We start from the raw sequence: 13518 nt of genomic DNA on the forward strand, positions 1-13518 counted from the left end.
TATGTTTAACCATGTAATTTTTATTCAAGGTACGGTTGTATTAATTTAAAAACAACTGTACAGTCGAAACTAAATAGGCGCTTTATGCTTCAGTTTCACGAATTTCAATATACATAAAAATATAATACATACTACCTACTTGCCTACAAAGCAGCATTTATGTGTATTCAATGCATGAAAAATATGACTGGGTTTTGCAAGCTGAAATTCACATTAATACATCAAATTTATTCAATACTAAGTATCAACAATTTTACGTAAGAACAATATAATATTTTGTAAAATTGCCACCAAACCAGACGTGATTCGCCAAAACTATTTTTTTCTCGAATTATGCGTTAAGAAATTCATAAAACCCACCTGGTTTCGTTTTTACCGCACAAAAAAAGTTTTATTTTGCAAGCTAGTGTAATTTGTGAAGTCTGATAAGTAGATAGTTCGCAAGGCGTGAAATGATATAATTCTTCTTTTCAAAACAGTAAAAGCAGAGGTACGACACTGTGTGACGAACAGTACGTGGGAATCATATAATTACTTGAGCCTGTACTTACGGGAATCGAACCGCCACCATGAACACTTCAAGAGTGCAACATAATTCGGACGCGCCGTGTCGGACATCGTAAACTCGTGCCCGGGCGAATAAATCGACACATCGCCGTTTGTGTCTAGTCCCTTTGTGCGGTAAAAGGGACGAAGAGAAAAACAGTGTATATAAATTAATTTGGGTCTAGTATAGTGTTAGTATAGTGTTCAAGTAAATACCAATATATAAATATTAATATTTTGCAAGAGCAGATCAGTGTGATAATTTAAGCAGTGTAATAATGGCGGCACGCTAGAAATTTATAAGTGCCAGGAAGTCAGCAGTTATGAAGTAATCTCTAGCAGAGAGGGCCAAATGGGTCTCTCGTCTGCTAAGCCGCCATGGATTTCAACCATCAGATGAGTACCAAAATGTAATTATATTTGGGATGTTACTTTGATTAGGGGAGGGAAATAGTTTGATGTTTGACTTGGTTACTTTACGTAACAAAATGGATCAACCTCTCGATGCCATTCAAAGTTTGTAGCACGGACAGGATTAAATGATAATAACGTAAATGTCGGGTCTAAAAATGTATTCATTTTGTTGTATATTCAGTTCTATAGGTATAGGATAGTGAGTTAAGTCATGCATGCATTTATCATTCTTTTTATAGTCTAGATTTTTCGACAATTTGATTTAGTGTAGTGTTCAATTTGACCCGGAGTTTGTTTTAATTTAGTCATTTAACGATAAGTTGTATAATAATGTTAATGGGAAATCCATCCGTGTGTTATGTTAGCTGTTGTTTTCTCGTTGTGTTAATAATCTGATTGACGTTGTCAAAATTTTGGGAACGTGTCACGATAATAATAATAATAATAATAATAATAATAATAATAATAATAATAATAATAATCCATGAAATAATCGTTTGCAACATGAGCCGTGAGTAACAATAAATTTTAGTGGATAATGTGTTGAGATTATCGGGAACCGGTCATGACAATTAGTTTTTCTCATTCAGACTTAAAATGTGTGATAATTAAAAATTTTGTGAATTAATAATTATGAGTAATAATACCGTTGCTAATAATCCTTATATGCTAATAGACGTATTGTTTAAATTACGGTCCAATATTTTATAAATAAATGTCAGATAGTTCATTTGCAAGTGCTAACCGGAACACGTAGGATGATGAATTACGTGACCATGATTGTCAAATTTTGGCAATATAATTCTAGGTTGTTGCGACGATTTGTGGAGAATGACCTCAGAAATAAATCAGATGGGAGGAGAGATATTATAATGATCACGCAGTCAGGATATAAAATGTCGTACGATGTCATAGATGAGAAATATGTCAGTTGAAAGCTCTGTGATAAATAAATGAATAAAATAATAGTGAGATAGAAAGAGACATAAATTCCGTATGGGAAACACTTAGCATATGATGAAGCTCTGTTGAAATAATATGATACGAGGAAATGTATGAAATTAATGATGAACACAGAGAAATGAGTGTAAAAGTACGGGCAATGTACCAGAGTAATACTGAATTACGTAGCGGGCAGGATTCGAACCCGTGACAGCATCTACGAAGTAAATAGACTGCGCAGCTATTCGTTGAAATACTACGGACGTAAAGAGAATAAGAGGTTCAGATTCCACATAAATGATCGTATGTTGTGATAGTTAAAAATGACAAGTGATGATAATCATGATACCGTAATAATAATAATAATAATAATAATAATAATAATAATAATAATAATAATAATAACTATTTCAGATCAAGAAGTTGGGCCGTGTTAAATAAATACACGAGGATAAATGCGTTAAAGAGGAATATAATGGATGATATAAAACTAATAATAATAATAACAATAATAATAATAATAATAATAATAATAATAATAATAATAATAATAATAACGTTAGGACGGTGATGAATTGTAGTGATCCGAATAATAATAATAATAATAATAATAATAATAATAATAATAATAATAATAATAATAATAATAATATAATCATCATATGAGATCATAATAATAATAACAGTAAAAATATTTGTGTTTTGCGTCCCGTTATAATAATGATCATAACACGTGGCCGTGTCAGAAATCGTAAATAATAATAATAATAATAATAATAATAATAATAATAATAATAATAATAATAATAATAATTGTTACGGAGATTTCCGTGGTAGTTAGAGGTGAAAGAAGGTGCGGGGGGTGAACAGGTCTCAGGCTACGAAATTAAAGTTAATTTAAAATTTAACAAGGTTATATTTTCTTTGTAAAATCAAGAAATAACAAGCATGGCAGGTACAGAGTAGCAAAGCCACTATTCGAGAATATACAATTACAGAGTTACAGGATGGGCTCCGAGAGCCAAGCCCACAATACTTGAACAATTAGCCCAATCTTACGATATACAGAAATTCAACAAAGGGGCAGAAGACCCCAATCATGCCCAGGAGCACTTCCTCCCAATTACACAGAAAAGCCTCCTCGAGGCATACAACACTCAATTTTCGAGAAAGAGCCACTCGCTCTCAACTTTAAGCCTATCAAAGGCCACACCAAACTCCACCTTCAAGTTGTCCTCTAAGGACATAGACACAGGGGTAAAATACCCAACCTACTGAAGCCTATTAAGTGAGAAAAAGGTTAATTACATGACCTCTAAAATAACAATTTGAGAGGAGGCGATCTGCACTCCTAATACATTTTGTTTAAAACCTAATCTGGCTCTAGGCCGCTAATGCAAGGGCTAATCCCATACTACAGAGGTGACTTTAGAAAAGAACAATTTACATTACATTAAGGAAGAATCGGTTGTGAGAAATAAGTTCACCTCAAAGCAATATGAGTGGGAGCTCGAGAGGGTTAAGCACTCTCTATCCCAATATGTAGCTTTAAAAGAGAATAGATGCTAAGAGCAGTTACATTTTAGGGAAAAATTACATGGTGGAAACGCTTCGGACCCGCCCCGAGAGTTAAACTGCTGAGCTAGCAAGAAAAGAAGTTATTAAATGGCCATTACCTGGTTGTTGAACTGCTGCCCGAAGAAAGAGGCGCTTCCCGCCCCCTGCTACGTACTTTACACACCAAAAGCTGTTACTGGAGTGGCCCGGAGACCCGAAAATAAGCAGTTTATATACTCTCGCGGAAAGTTCGAGGCGTTTTTGGAATGAGAACACGCGCCCACAAAAACTTTATTGGCTAGGGTTAAGCAAGATATTCAAGTTGGGGGAAGATACATCAGATTGGTCAGAAATTAATTAAAGAAATTCGGGATTGGCTAAATACAAAACAAGGGGAAAGAAAGGGGTATACAGCCAACTTAAACAATAACAGAAAGAAATTTAACAAGAAACAAACTTTAGAAATAAAAATTTCTCTCAAAAAACAGTTCTTTCACTTCGCACTAGGGAGCACCATTGTAGTTTTTCAGTAGTGTCCTCTAGAAGAGAAAGTTCACACTTCTTACTACAGGTAAAACAAAAATACATCAAAAATGACCCAGTTCAAAAACTCCAAAATTTCCAAGTAGTGACATCTTCTGAGAAACTTGAAAATTAATACCGTAGATAAAGTTCAGACTTCCTCCAGCAGAGGAGTTTCAACTGGCGCAAATTTTAAATAAGCGGCGTGGAGGTGTACCGCCCGGTACAATAATAATAATTGTACCGGGCGGTACACCTCTACACCGTTTATTTAAAAGTTGCGCCAGTTGAAACTCCTCTTCTGGAGGAAGGTTGAACTTTATCTATTCTATTAATTCTCTACTTTCTCAGAAGATGTCACCACGTGGAAAATTTTGAGTTTTTGAACTGTGTCACTTTTGATGTGTTTTTGTTTCGCTTGAAGTAAGAAGTGTGAACTTTCTCTTCTAGAGGACACTACTGAAGATCAACAATAGTGCGACCTAGTGCGGAGTCAAAGAACTATTTTGTTGGAGAAATTTTTATTTCAAGAGTTTGTTCTTTGTTAAATTTCCTTCTGTCATTGTTTAAGTTGGCTGTATACCCCTCTTTTTCCCCTTAGTTTGGATCTAGCCAATCCCGAATTTCTTTAATTAATTTTCCACCAATAATGTGTTTCTTCTTCATCTGGGTAGGGGTTTCTTTTCCCGAACCAATAAAGATTTTGTGGGAGGGTGTTTTCTTTCCCCTAACGCCTAGAAACTTCCGCGAGAGTATATAAACTGCTGATTTTGGGGTCTCCGGGCCACTTCTGTTCCATCTTTCAGTGTATTAAGTACATAGCAGGAGGCGGGAAGCGCCTCTTTCTTCTTCTGCCGTTCAACACCAGGTAATGGCCTATTAATAACTTCTTTTCTTGCTAGGTCGGCAGTTTAACACTCGCGGCGGGTTCGAAGCATTTCCATCATGTAACCTTTTCCTAAAATGTAATTACTCTTTTCATCTTTTTCTTGTAAAGCTACATATTGGGATAGAGAGTGCTAACCCTCTCGAGCTCCCACTCACATTTGTTTTGAGGTGAACTTATTTTCTCAAACTATTCTTCGTTTATGTAATGTAAAGTGTTATTCTCTAAGTCACCTCTGTAGTATGGGATTAGCCCTTGCGTTAGTGGCCCAGAGCCAGATTAGGTTTTAAAAACAAGGCGTATTAGGAGTGCAAGTTCGCCTCCTCTCAAATTGTTATTTTAGAGGTCATGTAATCAACCTTCTTTTCATGTAATAGACCTCCGTAGTTTGGGTATTTTACCCCTGTAAATACGTCCTTAGAGGACAGCTTGAAGGTAGAGTTTGGTGTGGCCTCGTGATAGGCTTACAATTTTGAGAGCGGAGCGCTCTTTGAAATTTGTTTCTGTATGCCTCGTGCAGGCTTTATGTGTAATGTTTGGAGCCAGTGCTCCTGGGCATGAATGGGGTTTTCTGCCCCTTGGCTAAAATTTTTTTTGGAGTAAGGCGGGGCTGATTGCCCAAGAGTTATGAAGTAAGGGCACTGAGCCCGAACCCAGTAATATTGTACCTACTTTTTTGCTACTCTGTACCTGTTATGATTGTTATCTCTTGTTTTTGAAAAGAAAATATAACCTAGTTAAATTTTAAATTAATTTTACCTTGCACGTTAATTTCGTAGCTTGAAACCCATTCACACCCGCACCTTCTTTCACCTCTACCTACCACGGATATATCCGTAACAATAATAATAATAATAATAATAATAATAATAATAATAATAATAATAATAATAATAATAATAATAATAATAATAATAATAATAACAATAATGATAATTTCGTGGAGGAATGATGATTCTAATAATAATGAATTGAATTACTGACGATGACATCCCTCAGCTTGCTATTTGTTCGGAATAATAATAATAATATATTTTCTTGTAACTGGCCGGCCCAGCATGAGCCAAGTTACCGTAATACCTTGTTTGTTCATTTGCTTGTGGGATGAGTTGAGGTCATCGCCCGGTAATTCCACTGTACGTCGCTTTATCTGATCGTGACACTAACCTACTGAGACCATGTGGTCGAGCTTGGCAGTGATTAGATCCTGTGTAAATAATTTGTAGATACTAGTTCCACTGGCATGGCATCAGCTGGATGTATAATATAAGACCTGTCCGCGTAATACACTTTCCTCACAAAAATCATCGTAACAATATCCAACCCAATTGGCGACATTGGGAAATGTAGATAGTCGGAGGTACTCTATCTAATCCGAATCGAGAAGCCGACGATAAACCTTGTTTATTCTCGGGCTCCCGATCTCGGGAAGGCTCGTCCTTGTGGACCAATCGGTCATGCGTACAACGTTTCGATCCTAACGTGATCGATCAGTGAATTATACCCCACAGTTGTATTTCTTTTTCAGCATGGACATTACAAACGTCTTGTCACCACTTGCGGTGTAGCAAGTGAACATATGATTTAATGTGTTTTAAAATCAATTGCTGTTATCCAGTGTATCAAAATTTCAGCGCCGGAAGGCACAATAAACTGCTCCTTCAGCCATTATTACAAAGGGAACCATTCTCATAATCTTTTTGTTGTAGCTAGACGATATGCCCTTTTGAAATTGAAATGTCACTTCCTAGTCCTATCATGGAGTCCTTAAATTCATGTTTACAATTAAGCTTTCCCCATTTTTATTTTAGTTGCCTCGTTCATTCCCGTGTTCACTGATGCCTCTATACTTATATTTAGATGACATAAATAATGAACCGACACCCCTGAGATAAATGCTAGTCTGGGACTCGGGAGGTGGACGGGTGCAGTATGTGTCTTTTGACTTTCGAAAATACATCATTTAATTTATTTAGTTTCACATAGGTAACTAGTGTCCATTCAGTATGGTATAATTGTATCTCACCCCGGTTTTCGAAGTATGTCCCTGGAGTGTTCTCATGTGTGTCACCTGGACAGCCAGTACTTCTCCGGTTATTCCGTAGCGGAGTTACGTCACTACTATCACTGCTACTGCGATGGAGAACAATCCTAGCATTTACGCCATTATAGACAGAAGATAATGGTTACCTTTCTACCTGTGGATACTTTCGCTTCCCAGTTGCCATTTCACTCATCTACAAATACAATTTCAAATGATTTTAATGTACCTTAACCCTTTCTCCTTTCTTGTTCAATTGTAGGGTGCAGTTTACCCCTGAAACTTCTACTATCTCGTAAGGACCTTTGAAGTGTGGGCTTGGCTTCCTAGATTTTCCCGTTCGCAATGCGTCATTGCACAAAAGACCGTTGTCACCTACCCGAAAGATGATCTAATTTTGCTTTTATCATAGTGTTCCTTCTCTATTTCTTTTCGCTGAATTAAGGGTTTTTCTGGCGGCCTCGTTAATTCTCCTGAGTTGTGCGGTCAGTTCCTCTATCACGTTCTGGCGCTCGTTGTTACTCATCTCGGGTGGCTTTTGTAGCACACCTGGGATATTTGCTTTCCTTCCAAAAATTAATTCAAGGCGTGTGAACCCTGTACTTGTGCTCTTCGTGGTGTTATACACAAAGCTAGCTGTGGGCAGATACTTGTCCCAGTCATTTTGCTTCCCTGAGCAGACATAATGCCTTAAGTACTCCGCGAGCACCTTATGGGATCTTTCTACGCTACCGTTCGACTGCGGTCTAAAGGCCGTGGTATGCGTTTTTCGAATGCACAGCGTTTTACACAGCGCTTTAAACACATCACTCATGAAATTACTGCCCTGGACAGTGAGAATCTGCTCTGGTATCCCATAGATACTTATCACATTATTGATTAGCGCCCGTGCAACGGTTTCTGCCATTTGATTGGGCATGGCACTCGCCACTAGGTACTCCGACAGCTGATCTTGGCATGTCAGAATGTACCTTTTCCAGCCTCCGTCAACGGAAGAGTTTGAACCACGTCTAGGGATATCTTCTCAAAGACCGTGCTAGGTGTATCCGTAATCATCATGGGGGCCCTGACGTCTGGTCTGGTCCACTTATTCTTTTGGCAGGAGGGACATGTGCGTACATAGCGCTCAATGTCCCCTTTCATGCCCCCACTGAATTCGTTCAAGAACCCTTTTGTTCGTGCGCGCTATTCCTTGGTGGCCTCCCACCAAAGAATTATGACACTCCTTCAGTATGGCAAGCTTTTCGGCTTCGACTAATTCGTTCTTTTCCTCAGATGTGCTATTCTTGGGCGAAATTTCCTCTGCGTTAGCGTCCTCGGAAACCTCGCTACCGTCCGCTTCAAGTCCCTCTGTCATAGCGTCCTCGGGTTTTGAAGACAGTACCCCCTCTCTATTCTCCTCTGATGCCTGAATTTCTACTGTTGTCTCTGGATGAGACCAGTGCTTAGCCGAATTTACCACTCGCGCTTGGCACTTTTGTTCACTGGGATTTCTACTCAGGGCATCGGCATTGCAGATCCGTTTGCCCTGCTTATATACGACGTCGAAGTCGTATTCCGCCAGCTTCAGCCTGAACTTTAGCAGGTGTGAAGAGGGATCCTACACGTTGAAGACTAAATTCAACGGCTTATGGTCTGTCACAACAGTAAATTTTCTGCCAAACAAGTACGGTCTGAAGTATTTTACTGCCCACACTATTGCCAACAATTCCTTCTAGGTTACACTGTAATTCATTTCTGCATTATTAAGCGTCCTGGTTGCATAGGCAATTGGAAGTTCTTTTCCGACAGGTCCTTATGACAGTACTGGCCCAACCGCTTCGTTGCTTGCGTCGGTGGTAACAACGAAAGGTTCTTCAAAGTCCGGATACTGTAGTATAGGTTCCTCAATTAACCTTTGCTTCAATGTTTGGAGCGCTTGTTCCTGATCGTCTCCCCACATAAAGGGAACGTCCTTGTTCACTAACTGATATAGTGGCTTCGCGATTTTGCTGTAGTTAGGTATGAATTTCCTATAGTACCCACTCAGTCCGCAGAACTGCTTGATCTGACGGCTAGTGGTCGGCCTTGGAAGTCCTTAACCGCCTGTACCTCACCCGGGTCTGGTAAGACACCTTCGCCATTAATTACATGTCCTCGGAACGCTACCTCGGTTCTTAGGAATTCACACTTGTTCGGCTGGAGTTTCAACGTGTTCTTTCTCAGCCTTTGAAATACATCCCTTAACTTCGCGTTGTGCTCCTGGATCGAGCTACCGTACACAATGACGTCATCCAGGTAACACAAACATTTTATACCTGTTAGCCCTGTGAGCACAGCGTTCATCAGCCTCGTAAAAGTGGGTGGCGCGTCCTTCAAGCCCAATGGCATTTTCTTGAATTCGTACTTGCGCCCTAGCGCAGGGAATGTCGTCTTTGGCCTGTCTTCAGGTTTTAGTAACACCTGGCGATAGCCACTCGCGAGATCTAGAGTTGAAAAGTATCTCGCTTTGCCAAGGGCATCTAAATGTTCTGAAATTAATGGAAGGGGATAACTGATCCTATCGTTATCTCGTTCAATTTTCTAAAATCGATCACGACCCTCCATTTCTGTTTCCCTGAGGCATCTAATTTATTTGGTATTAAGAGCAAGGTTGCGTTCCAACCTGATATGCTAGGTGTGATTATCTCATCAGGTAGCATCTTGTCAATCTGAGCTTGTATCTCCCCCTTCTGTGCTTCGGGAAGTCTATATGGTCGTACATTAATTGGAGGTTGATCTTGGGGTGTAGGGATCTCATGCTGAAGTACGTCAGTGTGAGTCAGCTTGACTCCCTCAAGATGGATGATATCATTTTACTCAGCACAGATGGCGTGTATCCCTTCTTTATCTGCCTGCGTGAGGTGATCAACTGGCAGACAGTGATCGCTGTGATCGGGATTTCTGTGTGGCCGGTTCTCCGTTTGCCACTCTACTATTCTGCTCTACCTTCCGCACTTGTGCTAGGAAGGTCGTATCTACCTCCTGTATTTGCATTCGTGGACTGCGCAAAGTCACCTCCTTTTCAGTGGTATTCATCATTTTAACGACCGCTTCGTTGTGCTCTGACTTGGTCAGGTACCATGCGAGATACACCTCTGGTATCACCTCTTCCTTCTCAATAATTCCCAAAGGTAGATTTCGATCTACTTCTCTGACAACGACCTTTTGTGTCCTTGGTTCGAGACGGAGTAGCTTCGTCTCTCGCGCCCCCATAGGGTATTGTCTTCCTCTTATGGTGACATGACCCTCTTTATAGTCAATTACGCTATCTGTCAGTACGTCTCGTCCAAATATACCATCCTGTGTTAATTGGAAATCACCCCCTACAACATGAAATGTGTGACTTGTATTTCCAATGGCAAAACGTACAGTACCTCGGGTGTAAATTATCCCTTTACTTACACCCATTAATTCAATTGGTTCGCTACTGACAATCAGGCTGTCCTTGGGTACCGATTGCCTCTTTACTAGGCTGACATCGGACCCAGTATCTATAAGGAATCTCAAAGGTCTTCCTTGGTTTGCGACCTGGATCAGCACTGTGCCTTCTACATCGGAATTCTTTGGACCTTTTGGTCTGCGGGCCTCCGTAACTGTTCTCTTGCTACGGGCCCGTTCTAGTTTGCCGCCTCCGTGGCCTTCGTGGCGTGCGTACTGCGGGCCCCGTTCTGAACCAACAGTCTTGAGTTCGGTGTGACCACCTATCACAATATTCGCATTGGGCTCGATATTTTACGGCCGTGCCCCCTATGCGATCACTCTGAGTTTGGCCTTTCATGGCCCTGTTACCCGTGCGCTTGTATTGGACTTTCCGGCCATTTCTCTGAATATGGCCTTGTTGGCCACACGAATAGCACCTACGGCTATCCGTTCGCACCACCGGAGTGCGTGCACCTTGTTGACAGTTCACCTGTATATGCCCTTTCCGGCCGCAACGAATACAAGTTCTGTTTTCACCTGTCACTGTGTTTGGTAGTGTGCGTACTATGCGTACTGTCTCTCGTACCTCTGTTTCCTTATCCCTTTGTTTCTTCCTACAGTCACGTTCATTGTGCCCTGTCTTCCCACAATAGCGACATTTTAATTTACTGGTTGTGCCTCCTATAGCTGTGTTGGAAATAGTGGTCTGTGTAGTGTGAGCCCCTTGCGTTCCTGTGTTCTTACAATTCTTTGCTATGTGGCCTTCTTTATCACAATTGTAGCAGATCACTCTAACACTAGCATGTGTTGGCTTAGTATGCCACTTTGGTGCTGCACTGCGCTCCTGTTCTGGTCTGCGCTTGCTAAACCCTGAGCTATGTTTGTGTTGTAGGCCCTCTCGTGCCTTCTTTGACAATATTATGGTTTCTTCCTGTTGTGCGAGTGCAACTGCCTTTTCAAAATTGATGCCCTTTTGTGACTGTACTCCGGCTTGTATTCTAGGATTGGCTAACCCTTGTATGAAACTAGCTACACATATTTTTCTCGTAATTTTTAAGTGTGCGTCGCGATCTTCCTCCAGTTTGTCTTCAAGTACTGCCTCTCTGAAAGAAGCTGACAATGTTCTGTTTTATGTGCCCAATTAGCGACTGTTTCTCGCGGGCCCTGCGTTGTATGGAACATTTGACATATATACATATCTAGTGTGCCTTGCTGGCCATAATATTCTGTTAATGCCCGCTTGGCTCCCTCTCAAGTATATCACGTCTGACCAATAATTTATCTCGGGCTCTGCCCGTAATCTTTGTTAATATATAAATAAAAATAACTCTTTATCTTCATCCTTAATCATACGAACAGCAGCATCTACGTTTGCTATAAACTCATGCAATCTGTCTGGTTGACTGCCATCAAACTCTCGTCCAATGAGGCGATGTCCTTCTACTACTGTTACAAAGGCCCACTCATACTTACTGATTCCTCCTCCTCAAGCTTCTCAGTGCCTTGGTCTGCTGGTACTGAATTATTTTGCCGTGCCATTTGATTAATGTTCAGCTTATCTTAAAACTTCAATGCTACTTCATTGCTGGGCTGGATTAGTAGTCGGCCGTAGTGCTGCGTTACCGCCGGATGGCGCCGTCTGCTGCTGGACTGCTACCACTCTGCTGGGCTGGCTTGGTAGGCTGGCTGCGGTAGTGATGCTCCTCTTCTGCGATGCGCGGTATTCGAACGAAAGATACTCGGTAGCGCGGTTCGGACAATCTTCTTCAAAGTCGCGGTTTTCTCACACGAACAATCATTCACGAAGTCTCGGGTCTCTTACGGACAATCTTCTCTCACGTTATTTCCGTGAGTGGACTCTGTTCGAGAATCGAACTCGGGACCCAGCACTACCTGACACCAAAAAGTATTAGGCCTGTCGTGACCTACCTGTCCTGTGAGACGTTCTAGTTGGTTGGTCACCACGCCGTTGGAGTTGGCGTATTACCTGTCCTGCCGAGCGGTTCAGTAGGAGGCCCCCGCCTCGGCGTGCTTGGCCTCATTCTCCGGAATCGGAGGCTGGGTACGAGGGACCCCAAGGAGTTGGTGCTGTGCGGCGGGCCCTGGTGATACTCGACGCATGGCTCCGCAGCCGGCAAGGCCCGCGCTAGTCACGGCAGTGCCCAGGCGGACTGATCCCCTGGCAGATGGAACGGCGAGACTATGGTTCATGGCTATCTGGTGCATGATACCTCTTCTCAACTAACACTACCACTGGACCTTTTTCCAGCCCACATCCTTGCATGTGCTATCACAAATTGTCAGGTTTTACATGTAGGCTATTTCTCTTTCTGGCTATGTGGTTTTCACCTGACCCTTCAACACCACACCTTAACACTACCTAACCAATACAAACTCTTGCCGTGGTAGCGAGTCTAACTCGGAAACCGGCAGATACACCTTGTATCACTTCCCACTCTTCCCTGCTATCTCTTTCTTCTCAGAAATTAATAGCATGTCGGGGTCCATGTAGATTGAGTCGATGGTCACGGCGGGGGACCGGGCCCCCGTATAAAAAACTCCTAGAATTCAGAGTGCGTTTCGTCGTGTCCCAGCGGCCACGCCGTGCGGGCCAGCTGTGGGATTATACTGTTATTCTGTCCACCTTAAGGCCGATAGTAGGAGGTACGCGAGACGGTTCGAGTGTCTAAGTGTCGATCGTATACTCGTGGGACTTTAACTTAACGCGAAGGAAATAAGTCGCCTCACAAGACTTGTTCAATAGTAATACAAGTGATAGAATCGGTTTAGCTGATCAACATTTTTTAAACTTGTGAATTTCGTCTTACAAAGACTGTACATTCATTACTGTCACTTTGCTTTTTGCTTTTTGAAAGACTGTGTTTAATTTACTTCGTAAAGACTGTGTCTCAGTGAAAAATCAATTTCTTTTGAAAGACTGTGTTTAATTTACTTCGTAAAGACTATGCGTATATTTCTTTTCGAGAGACTGTGTTAATTTACTTCGTAAAGACTGTGTCTCAGTGAAAAATCAATTTCTTTTGAAATATTGTGTTTAATTTACTTCGTAAAGACTATGCCTACATTTCTTTTCGAGAGACTGTGTTAATTTACTTCGGAAAGACTCCGTCTCAGTGGAAAATCAATTTCTTTGGAAAGACTGTGTTTA

Source organism: Anabrus simplex, chromosome 2, assembly GCF_040414725.1.
Source record: "Anabrus simplex isolate iqAnaSimp1 chromosome 2, ASM4041472v1, whole genome shotgun sequence".
Lineage (NCBI taxonomy): Eukaryota > Metazoa > Arthropoda > Insecta > Orthoptera > Tettigoniidae > Anabrus > Anabrus simplex.